The following is a 12,172-nucleotide window of genomic DNA, read 5'->3' on the forward strand; positions in this document are numbered from 1 at the left end:
GGTTGTTTATCTTCTTCTGCCCTCCCTCTCCTTGGCCTCTCCTTTCCTCCTGACTTTTTAAGTTCATCACTTACTCTCTGGACGTGGCACTTTGGTGCCCCTTTACACCTAGTCACTCTTTGTTCTGCCTGCATGCTCGCCCTGTCTCCTTGCCTGTGCTCACCTAAGGGGCACCTTAAATTATTTTGGGTTTCTTAACCCCTTTCCTGCTGCATGAGTGCTAAAAATGCTTCACCATCTTCCAATACACACTTCTAATATCAAGAGGAACCCTGCTTGTACATTTTTTTTTTAACTAGAGTTGGACTAAAGGTGAAATTATTTTTTCTTCGGTTTCCCTGAAAGATTTTCCATTTTTGAATATCTTTTACCAAGCATTGAGATGACATTTGAGACTTCCCCTGTCCAAGTTAAAAGGGACTTCTATCATTTATCTTCCTTAAACAGGCAAAATAAGTGTTTCATATTAACGAGATTCCTTAATAGCAGAACACAGTTTATCAGATGCTTGAATTTCACCTTTATGCAGCCCCCTCTAGCTAAAAAAAAAAAATAAGAATTGGCTTTTGAAGGGTATGTTATTACGAACTTTAAAGAAGAGACCTTTTTATAATAATTATATTATGGTTACACAGTTTTGGGAATCCTGTTGTCATGGTTCGTAATAATGGATACAAAAAACTCCACAGATGTGACCACATATTAAATGTCAACGTTTTGAACAGGTTGGATGGACAACCCATGAACAGATGATTTGTCTCCAGTACTGTGAGGTGAAGGTGTCTTTAGAGGCTTGATTCCAAGAAGTTATTCCTTCCATCGCACTTTTTGTACAAACCACTAATATCTTTACTGTACAGCATCATGAAAAGAAGACTCCTGCATCGTTTATGATAGAGTTATGTGTTTCCGTGTATATGTCATCATTGTTTGGTGTGAGGAAAGCTGGTCATTGATTCATTTCCTTTTAAACTTTGTTAGCTGGATGGTCATAAGGCAGAGATACCTCACCTTTGACCTAGAAGTTGCTTAGATTATCTTATCTACAAAGTAGGCCTGGATTCACCAACATGCACAGTGGGTCAATGGCACAAGATGTTTTTCTATCAGCAGTGGAAAACAAATAGAGAAATCAGAGCATCTTACAATACTCGTCCCTTTGGGTCTTCATACTTTGAATTGTGAATCATTGGCAAAATCAATGATCTGTCAGTTGAGAACCGAGACTGCTTAACCAAATTTAGTTGCATCTGCATGCCTAGCTAAAATGTTTACACAGGGTTAATAAATATCCTGGTCAGATTTTTTTTATTATAAGTGAACAAAAATGTGAAAACAATGCATTTTTCACTTTAACAGTTCATAATAATAGTTTTAAACTTTTTAAATTAACTTTGTTTTTATCTGCACGAGAGGACTGGACAAGGGGACGTTTGCACCACAGAACCAGAGGTCTTCCAGCTCTGACTTCCTTTGTGGCTCTAAGATGTCATGTGACCAGATTCTGAGAGCTGCAAAAGAAGATGATTTTGGAATATGTGAAAAGGTGTGTCACAATAAACCATGTTCTTTAGAAACACCCACCTTTCACCATGCCTACAAACTTGGACTGCCTTCCCCTTGCCCTCTCTCTCTTACATATAGTTCAGTACATCCGAACAAAGAGTGACCTCCTCCGCTTGTCCTATGCCAGCTGCTGCAACTCTTTAGTTCTTTTCACAGAGCTGTTGGTCCAACATGTACAATACTTGCATGCCCTTTCTCCATATGCCATAATGCAAAGCCATGTACTTTCAAAAATGCATGGAGACAGCTTTAGGCCTGTGGAAAAAGTCATGCCTGAGCAGTACTCGACATTTCCATAGGCTCAGTATATTATAGTGAATGTTACTAAGATCCAGATTTGCCAATGAAAAAGCTGGAAGTCAAGATTTTGCTGAACCTGTGGTGAATGCAACTGTGTTGGCAAAAGCTTATATGCAAAATGCCTTTAAAGGAGAACTATGGGGTCAGGGCTTTTCCCCATAGTTCTCCTTAGGGTAACGGGAGGACACAAACTAGTGTCCTCCCGTCACCCTAAGCTCAGTATACCGCAAGCTGTATACTGAGACGCCACAGCTGAAGCGGATCCCGACAATTATGTCTAGATCCGCCCAGCTGCATGAGTGACAGCTGACTCTGCCTATCTAGAGGCAGAGCCAGCTGTACCCTCCGTTCCGCCAGTCAGCGCTGGAGGAGCGGGGAGGGGGGAATCCAGTCCCTCCCCTGTCACGGCAGAGAGCCGTGACAGGATCGAGAAGTGAGCGAATGCCGGTATGTGTTCGCTCATTTCCCGATCTACTGAGCCGACCTGTGACAGTCTCATTGTCACAGGTTGGATAGAACTATGAGGATGAGTGAAAATCACTCACCTCATAGTTCTCCTTTAAACTACCTTCAGGCATTTCATTGCAAAACAGATGCAGATAATCAGCAGATTGATGATTTGCTGCTTTATAAGTATGCCCCATACAACACATTTAATGCTTTTAATCTTTTTCTTTAGCCTTACAAAAATAAAGAAAAGCTAGATGACTGAATTACATTTGATAGTAGGAAATCCTCTATGATCGATTATGTGAAAGGTGCTTAAACATGAAAGTTGTTTACTAAATGGCTTGGCCGCTTAATACTGGCCAAAGCTTTTTTCTCCCTAGTTTTGGTGAGTGAGAAGGCCTAAACCTTTGTCATGGTATTTACTGTGTGTGCCGCCAGTAGGTAGCTTTAACCTCATTTCCTGTCCCTGTGGACAGAGAGCAACAAAACATTTTATAGTAAAGTACGTAGTAGTAAAGAATTAGAACCACTGTTAGGTTTTTAGTACTATAGACATCTTTCTGTCCTGGTGACTACTAAATGTTATTGTCTTGAATATCTCCACATTGATGTCACAGATAACAAAGACCTGACAAAGGCTCTTACGCTTCCATACTCTATCCAAAACTTTTACAAAATTGTTTTATCTGGAGTCGGGCTCTAAAGTTAGCCTGTTGTGATTAAAGAGTAAGACTACATGTAAGACACTCCTAAATTCTAAGCGAGACCACACAAAAGGCAAAACATTTAACAGATTATTTTCAATGCACACAAACGCCTGCACATACTTTTAAAGTACTGTCCCTGTTAGATAAATCTTATTCACCCAGCATACATGTAAATTGTCCATTGACCTTGACAGATGCGGCAGTAGGAGCAAGTGAGGAGCTCCAAAATAAACAGACTCTGCCATCCATATAAAGTAAATTAAACATGCTTCGTTGGTGTCTATCCAGGCCTTGACTACTAGTATAACCCACCATGACCTACCTCTGCTTTCCTTCCTCCAAGCTGTCCAGACACATTCTGCTTTTTAGGAGTAACTGGTGTTCATATTCCCACATGGCAAGAGACCTACCTAGAGCTTGCTATAGATTTTAGTCACGGCAGACAGTATATTATTGTCCGCACTGGTTGTGGAGCCAAGCTTTACCGCTGTCCTTACATCTTATGATAATGAAAAATTTATTGAAGGAGAACTATTTTTTGGTGCGTCGTTGACTCAACAGCTGCTTTTTTTATTTTGAGATTGTAAAAAGTATATAAAAAATATTAATGCCATAGACCTTGCTTATATTCCTTGTGCACTGCATAATGTCCCGTCTATGTAAATATAAAGAAAATGGATTTCCTTGCCAAAGTTGTTACAGAAGTGGGTTTTTTTAGAAAACTATTTTATGCACTGTCATAGGTTATTTTATCTTTTGTTCCATGTCACCACTTTGGAGTGAACCTGTGCTTTGTCCATGCAGGGAAAAGCCATACCCGCAAACTGCACATTCTCTCCTTCTATTTGCTTCCCCATGCCTCCTGGAGCAACGAGGTTTGCCCAGTGTAATCTGCAGCCAGGATTGAGGATACTTTGCCTGCACCTATTGGACTAGGCCAGTCTTCAAGGACCAGTCCTGTCACGTGAAAGGAAGGGGAGGGAGTCACTTGTTCCTCCATATCTGAAAGTACAGGGTATATCTGTGTGCTGTGGGAGTGAAGGTAAAGCGAGTTTGTGCTGCTTGTTGGGCACCTTGTATTGCCCTGCATGGGCACAGCACAGGTTGCCTTTAAGAGGGTTTCAAAAAAATACTGCCAAATTCTACAGTCCTATTGTAAAGTAAATGTTATAGGGCAGCTGCTGTCATCTCTCCTATGTTTTATGATGTTTATCATTATTTTTAATCACTCACGTGCCACAATAGCCAGGTCTGGAATTCAGCGTGTCTGTGCCAACGTGGCCAGGGTGACCTGCCTGCTATATGACAATAGAGGAGACCTGACTATACTATTAAATAATAGGACAAGTGTATGTTTTTTGTTTGTTTGTTTTGGCTTACTGACAGGTTATAAAAGTTGTTAATCTATTAATTGCATCGTCTCCAACAAGTATATATGCAAACTGTAGACGGACCTGTAAACAGCACCACCTTGAGGCCTAGGCTGCACTTGTGATGGTTTGGAACAGTAGAAGATATTTTCTATATCCTAGATTCACCCGTGTGTTCTGCTAAGTCAGCCTGTAATGCCCATGTGATTAGCCATTTGCCGTAACTGTGTCGCGTGACGTCTCGCACCAGCCACCACAGAGACAGTGCAGTTCATGCCCTTGGACAGATTGGAAAGCGAATGGACTATAGAAGCTTGTCTGCACGGCGGCCTAGTCACTCAGGGCCTGGCTGGCTTGTGCAACCTAGCTGCAGGCTGAATGGAAAAAAAAAAGAAGCTTTGGAACATCCATTACCATAAGCATGATGATACAGTTTGCCATTCAGTTCTGAGAACTGCAGTTCCGCTGGAAATAAACAAATATAACAGATGTGTATCGACTCTTATTTTACAGAGTGTACTTATAAGTCCACATGGACAGCTGGTTGAATATATACCCAGGCAGGCCTGGATTTATACTTCCTGCCACTCTGAGGAAACTCTCTTGTGCTGCTGCCCTCCTACCCCAGTCGAAAAGATCTCAAACACTTTTGTTATACAAGCCAACAAAGGCTGGGTTGGAGAGGCTGGAAGAGGCAGTTTGGTTCAGTACAATTCTATAGATCTCCACATGTAATTTCCTCTCTTTCTTTGATGTATCACAAGTCAGATTCATACCCCCAAACAAGGTTTGTATCTGGTGGCTGTAAGAAATGGCTTAGTCCTTCATATTTGATAGTTTAGGCATTCTGCATGTTTGAGTTTCCAGATCCCCAAATTACTGACACACAGGAGTGGGTTGACGGTTGTGCTACATCAATACCTGAATAAATAACATGTTCTAAGCAGGTAAGCTGGTTCTTTTTGTAAGTTTCATATATATATAACTGTGAAAAAAATGCTGTAAAGTAAATTACAAAAATGGAAGCAGCTGCCCTGGACTTATGAGTAAAAATTTTAAATATTTGGCTGTAGCAGGAGGCAGTTTGGAGAGCGGTACAATAATGTGTCTGCAGCAACAGTGAAGCATGGTGGAGGTTCCTTGCAAATCTTGGGCTGCATTTCTGCCAGTGGAGTTGGAGATTTGGTCAGGATCAATGGTGTCCTCAATGCTGAGAAATAAAAGCAGATACTTATCCATCATGCCATATCATCAGGGAGGTGTGTGATTGGCCCCAAGTTTATTCTGCAGCAGGACAACGTCCCCAAACATACAGCCAATGTCATTAAGAACTATCTCCAGCTTAAAGATCAAAGAGTCCTGGAAGTGATGGTTTGGGCCCCACAGAGCCCCTCAACATCGAGTCTGTCTGGGATTACATGAAGAGACAAGTATATGAGGCAACCTACAACCACAGAAGATCTGTGGTTAGTTTGGAACAACCTACCTGCCGAGTTCTTTCAACAACTGTGTGCAAGTGTACCTAGAAGAATCGATGCTGTTTTGAAGGCAAAGGGTGGTCACACCAAATATTGATTTTTAATTGGATTTCTGTTCAGTTACTTTCCATTTTGTTCATTGATAAAAATAAACTGTTAACACTTTTATTTCTAAAAGCATTCTTACTTTACAGCATTTTTTTTCACACCTGCCTAAACCTTTTGCACAGTACTGTGTATATATACTCAACACATTTTGGGGGCTCATATAAATCCCTTTATGAGGGCTTACTAAGTGAGAACATGTATCAGGACTGTGATGGCTTAAAATTGGATACCATTTGTCCGGTGTGTCAGAATACATATAACTCTTCAGCAGCTGATTTGATAAAGAGTTTCAACACTTAAGACTTTTACATTTTGACGATAGCATATCTTCAAGGTCTATTAATACCTATTTGTGCATGTTTAATGCACCAGAATATGTACCTGACCCATTTTTAACTAATGCAGTGCACCACACAATGTATTCTCATCCAAGTGTTGTGGTGGGTTGAAATGGTCAGGTGCATGTATTGTTCTGCTATGCTTTGGGGGCCCATTACAAATGAATGGGATATGTATATACAGCACGGGTTGTTAATATCCATACAAAGGTGTGACTTCACCCTTATTTTATACACCAGCAGAAATGGAAATTGCAGCTCCTATACAGTACTTTATGGATGTAGACCAAACTGCGCAAAATACTGCAGATATACGTTATATCCTAAACCTGCTTGTTTTTGGGACAAATTAGGTGACCGGCCAAACCAATCCAATTCACAAATTGGCTCAATTCACAACACTAACACACCAGGATAAGAATAGGTCTGTGAAGTTTCAGTTTTATCCAGGTCATGGTATAGCTAGTAGTAGCTATCCACATTCAGCTGGACTTGTTCTGTAATACTAGGGCTGCGGAAATTAACGATTAATCCCTCGATTAATCATTAATTTTTTTGATCGACCAAAGTTCTTTTGATCCGTACTCACCTCTCCGCCGGCTTCCGGGTCTTCCGTCGGAGATCCGGTGACGTCACGGACATCGACGTCACCGGACTCCTTCCCCAAGTGGCTGTCGGCTAACGAAGGGAAGGGGGGAGGAGTCCGGTGACGTCGATGTTCGTGACGTCATTGGACTCCTCCCCCTTCCCTTCGTTACCCGATGGAGCCGGTGAGTACACATCCCAACTCTCCTAGCCGCCCGGGAGAGAAACACTTTTTACCGGAAATGTTTAATCTGCTCAATTGAGCAGATTAAACCTTTCCCTGCGATTGTTTTTTTTTCTTTCTTTTCTGACATCGGGAGCCGCGGCCTGACCGTCAGTCAGAGAAGAAAAAAAAGGCATACGATTGCATAGCTAGATTCCTATTGGCTATCGCACTTTGCAATAGCCAATAGCAAACTAGCTAATGCACCCGCCCACTGCTGCTGTCAATCAGCAGAGGGCACCTCCCTGAAATGAGAGGGACACCTCCCTGAAATTGTTTATTTCAGGTTGGGAACCCTGGCATTGGCCTATACACATACAGCACAGCAATGAAGTAATAAAATGAACTAGGATCACACTAATCCAGCACGTTATTATTCTGAGTTGCCCCACTCAAGCGGCGGCCATATTGAGTGGGGCACGTGAGATTAATAACGTGCTGGATTAGTGTGATCCTAGTTCATTTTATCACTTCATTGCTGTGCTGTATGTGTATAGGCCAATGTAGTTGGATCTGTATGTGCGTTATAATTAATCGATTGAAAAAATTTCGATTAATCGAACAGGAAAATTTTAATCATTACGAGCCCTATGTAATACTAAAGAAATTGTGTAGATTTTCCAAGCCACTTCAGTTCTGATTGTCAGGAACATACCCCAGCATTTATATTCACACAACACAGGCATCCCAAGGCAGATATTGATTGTCCAAGAACAGTATGGGAGTTGTAAACATTGTAGAACCACTCTGTTTTAGTTACATAATCCCATACTTGGTGTCAGGAAATCTACACATTTTAATCCTGGCTGAGGGTGTGAATTGTAGTCAAATCTCCAGGAACAGTGAGGACAACAGGTATGCAAAAGGCCATCTACTTCAAACTGGAACAAACACCCCATAGAGGGGTGGGGCCTTTGACAACAATGGTCTTCCACATATAATGCCATTCTAACATCTCTACCCCAGTGACTGAACCACAATTTGCACCTTCCACCACGTTTAGGATTAAAACCTGTGCAGACTTCCTGACCCCAATGATGGGATTATGTAAGTAGAACAGGGTGCTTCCACAACTTTCACATCTCCTATCCAGTTCTTGGACAACCAGTATCTGCCTTGATATATTCCATAGTTACATAGTATTTGGGGTTGAATAAAGACATACATCCATCAAGTCCAACCCATATAGGTCCACGCATCATCTCATTCTTAGTAGGGATGTCCCGATACCGATGCTAGCATCGGAATCGGGCCCGATACAAGGCATTTTGACAAGTACTTGTACTTGTCAAAATGTCCCGATGCCTAGCGCCAAAGCTTGCGCTGTTTTTCTTTTTTCTTGCTTACCTCGCCGAGCGTCGCGTCACTGCTGCTCCGGTGGGAGGAGCTCCAAGCGGGGTCATCTGGCAGTCTCCATCCTAATTTAGGTGGCCGGAGACTGCCAACACACAGTGATGGGATTAATGTGTGTGAGCTATCTGTGTGGATATAAAAGCTAGGGTATGTTATTGACACTCATTAGAACTAATGATGTGGCATGGATTAGCTAAGAATCATCTTCAACATTACAGAACAAGACCAGTTGAAGAAGACTAATTACTAGCCAGGATAAGATTACAAATTTTTTTTAAAAGACAGTTCTTTCCAGTTGAGTCCAATAAGATTTGAAAATTACAGTCACATGGCTAAAATACATTTGTATTCCTGTGTTAAATATAAATTGTGCTTATAACTGATATGATAGTAGGGTTTACCATGTTAATGAAAGTTCTGTCTGTTCATCATGGAACAGGAACCAATAGATGATATGGGTTTACACCCCAAAAACCTTTACTTGAAGACGAGGTAAGTCACAGAAGGGTTTTCCCCTTCTGCCAGTCTTCTTTGGACTTGATGTCTTTAGTTGGATTGATCTTAACAAAACCAGAATAATTCCATGAGCATAATTTGTCAAACTCACCACAACCCTACACAAGGCACGAGTCTGTTATCAAAGATACTGTGACTGAATATTGAAGGCCCAAAGAATTTAAGCCTGTATGTTAAAAAAAAAAAAGCCTGGTCTTGTGACTGATGAAGAGACATTGGTCACATGGCCTTTGGGTGCTCCAACATCTTCTGAATCAGCTGAGATGCCTGTCTTTGAAAACATAAACTAAAGGGTCAGTCCATCCAAAAGTGACATTTTAGTCATAGGTGGAGCCTAGTTGGCTGAGTCATCTTATGTCTTGGATACTTCAACAGTTAGATGTCCTTGCCATGAGTCCGGGTTGCTTCTGTCCACCAGGGGGATTTTGTGTTCTTGGCCACCTTTACACATTCCAGCTCCTTTTCAGAATCCAATGCAGATACAGAGTAAATGGTGGCAAGTGACTTCACCTGTAGCAGTTGACTTTCCCTTATGGCAAGCACACCTACTGGTACTCAAATCTCCCAGGACTTAAACTATATACTCTGACCGAATAATGTGGGAAACTGTTTACTAAGGACAGGTTGAGATCAGGACTGGCAGCAGACAGAGAATACTCCAGGGACTGGCTGAGGTCAGGACTGGCGGCTGGCAGAGAGTATTCCAGGTACAGGAAAAGATCAGGACTGGTGGCAAACAGAATATTCCACCGACAATATATTCAGAGACTGAACACAGGCTTGTGAAAGCAGCGTTAGTGATGTTTAAATAATGCCCCATCTAAGACTATGCTAATCCCAGAGCTGTATGCTTTTGCAGCGCTTCCAGTGGACTGAACTGAATTTATGAAATTTCTTGAATCCAAAATATGCCCCACTTGCTACTCCTCTTGACCATTTACAATCAGTGGCGACTGGGAAGAGACCACTGTGTTCAGGCGAGCTGGTTTCAGAAGAGAGACTTGAATAACATTAGGGATTTTCATGGAAGCAGGAGATTGTACTCTGAAAGAAACTGGGTTAATCTATTGGACCACTTTTTAGGGGCCAATAAACCTGGGAGCAATTATTTTTAGTGAAAACCTTGAGGGTTAAATTCTTTGTGGAGAGCCATACCCAATTCCAAACTTTAAGCTGAGGAGGTCAGGGGCAAAGACAATCATCAAATATTTTCTGAGAAGCAGAACTGGAAGCGAGACTAGCTTGCGTCTTGCTCCAAGAAAAGGTCTGGACAGTACTTCAGGCATCAGAAACATCAAAGGAAATGTGAGAAAAAGAGCAGAAGAGAGATAGTGCAACTGTTTTTTTAAAAACCCGGACGATATGTAATGATAAACTCAAAATAGGCGAAGAAAAGGGACCAGCAGACCTGAAGGGAATTAACCCCTTGCCGTCCGCCCATCATAAAATATGGGCGGAATGCGGATCCTTTTTGGCAGGATGACGTACATGTATGTGAATTTTTTTCTGCTCGTGTGCGCCCCCTAGTGGGCGCGCACAAGCAGAATCCCGCCGGGAAGGATAACAGCCGTTACCGGCTGTCTCATACAAGCGTTCGGCCGGCTCTATAGCTGGCCGATCACTTGTATGACCTTGTATGGTGCGCCCCCCCTTCGCTGCCGCGCCCCCCTCCTCCGCCGATTATCCCGGGCACTGCTGTCCCCCCTGCACTGCCCAAGACTGAGAACACTGGCACAGCGGCTGCTCAAAGAGAGGAGAGATCAGCATTTCCCACGGCTGATCTATCCACTTCTCTCCAAAGTCAGAAGTGATGTGTATTACATCACTTCCACCTTTAGCTGTCATTTCTCTGGCTGGGAGCCAGAGAAGAAGCTGATGAAGCAGATCTGTGCTTCATTCGTTTCTATGGGGGTCCCTAGGTGACATTAGGGGTCTTGGGGACCTCTGATGTCTCCATTAACAGGAACTGTCTTTGTTTTCTAGCTATCACATTGGGGGCTTTTTAGTGAGGGGTATACTATGAAGGGTAGTCAGGCCCGAGGTTAGGGGTGAACTATCTACTGCAATATTAGAGAAAAGATTTTCCAGGGTAACTAAAGGGATCTGGAGATGTAATGGAAAACGCTTGTCCATGAAGTTGCTGACAGAACCTAAGTCTATGAAGGCCGAGAGGTGATGGGTTAAGGCAAGCTGAGCAGAAACAAATAATTTGTTTATGGAGCCTCGTAACAGAGTTGAGAGTGGGAGACCCAGATCCCCCTTGCCTTTTCCTTTCTCAATTCGTTAGGACAGGGGTGCCCATTAGGTAGATTGTGATCTACCAGTAGCTCTCAAAGCTGATGCTGGTAGATCAGGAAGGGTGTGAACGGCGGCCCCTTTATTCCATTTTGGTATATTTTTTTAGCTGTGCACACATGATTACCTATTAGCGTGAGTCTGCTGAGCCAAGCTCCCTGACACCTTTCTGGTGGTTGAAGTGCTATGTATTACATCAAAGAATATTAGCACTACACTGTTTGCAAAATACAGCAAGGTGAGCCAGGAGAGAGAGAGGAGAGACAGCCAGGAGAGCGAGGAGAGACAGCCAGGAGAGACAGCCAGGAGGGAGAGGAGAGACAGCCAGGAAAGAGCAAGGAGAGACAGCCAGGAGAGCGAGGAGAGACAGCCAGGAGAGCGAGGAGAGACAGCCAGGAGAGAGAGGAGAGACAGCCAGGAGGGAGAGGAGAGACAGCCAGGAAAAAGCAAGGAGAGACAGCCAGGAGAGACAGCCGAGAGGTTTTTTTTCGTTGGTAGATCTCATGTAGCTTGTCATTTGAAAAGTAGATCTTAACACAAAAATTGTGGGCACCCCTGCGTTAGGACATTTACAAACAAAGTCCCCTCAACCAACACAGTATAAGCAAGGGTCCAGTGTCCTTTGGTTTTCTCCTCAAGAGAATAACAAGTAGCTTCAATTTGCATACAGTAAGTTCCTCCTGAGAGGGTACAAAGGGCTCCAGGACTTCCTGAGGGGGTGATAGCAAAAGGAGGCTAGGAACCAGGGATGCAGACCTCTCCAAGCATCTTTCTACCCTAATGGCTAAGTGCATGGCTTCTTCCAAAGTCTTCGGCTCAGGATAATGCACCAGGGAATCTTTTATGCAATCGGCCAAGCCCAATCTAAACTGACTCTTCGAAG

The sequence above is a fragment of the Nanorana parkeri genome, unplaced genomic scaffold (genome assembly GCF_000935625.1).
Source record: "Nanorana parkeri isolate BGI_ZX_2015 unplaced genomic scaffold, ASM93562v1 scaffold778, whole genome shotgun sequence".
Classification (NCBI taxonomy): domain Eukaryota; kingdom Metazoa; phylum Chordata; class Amphibia; order Anura; family Dicroglossidae; genus Nanorana; species Nanorana parkeri.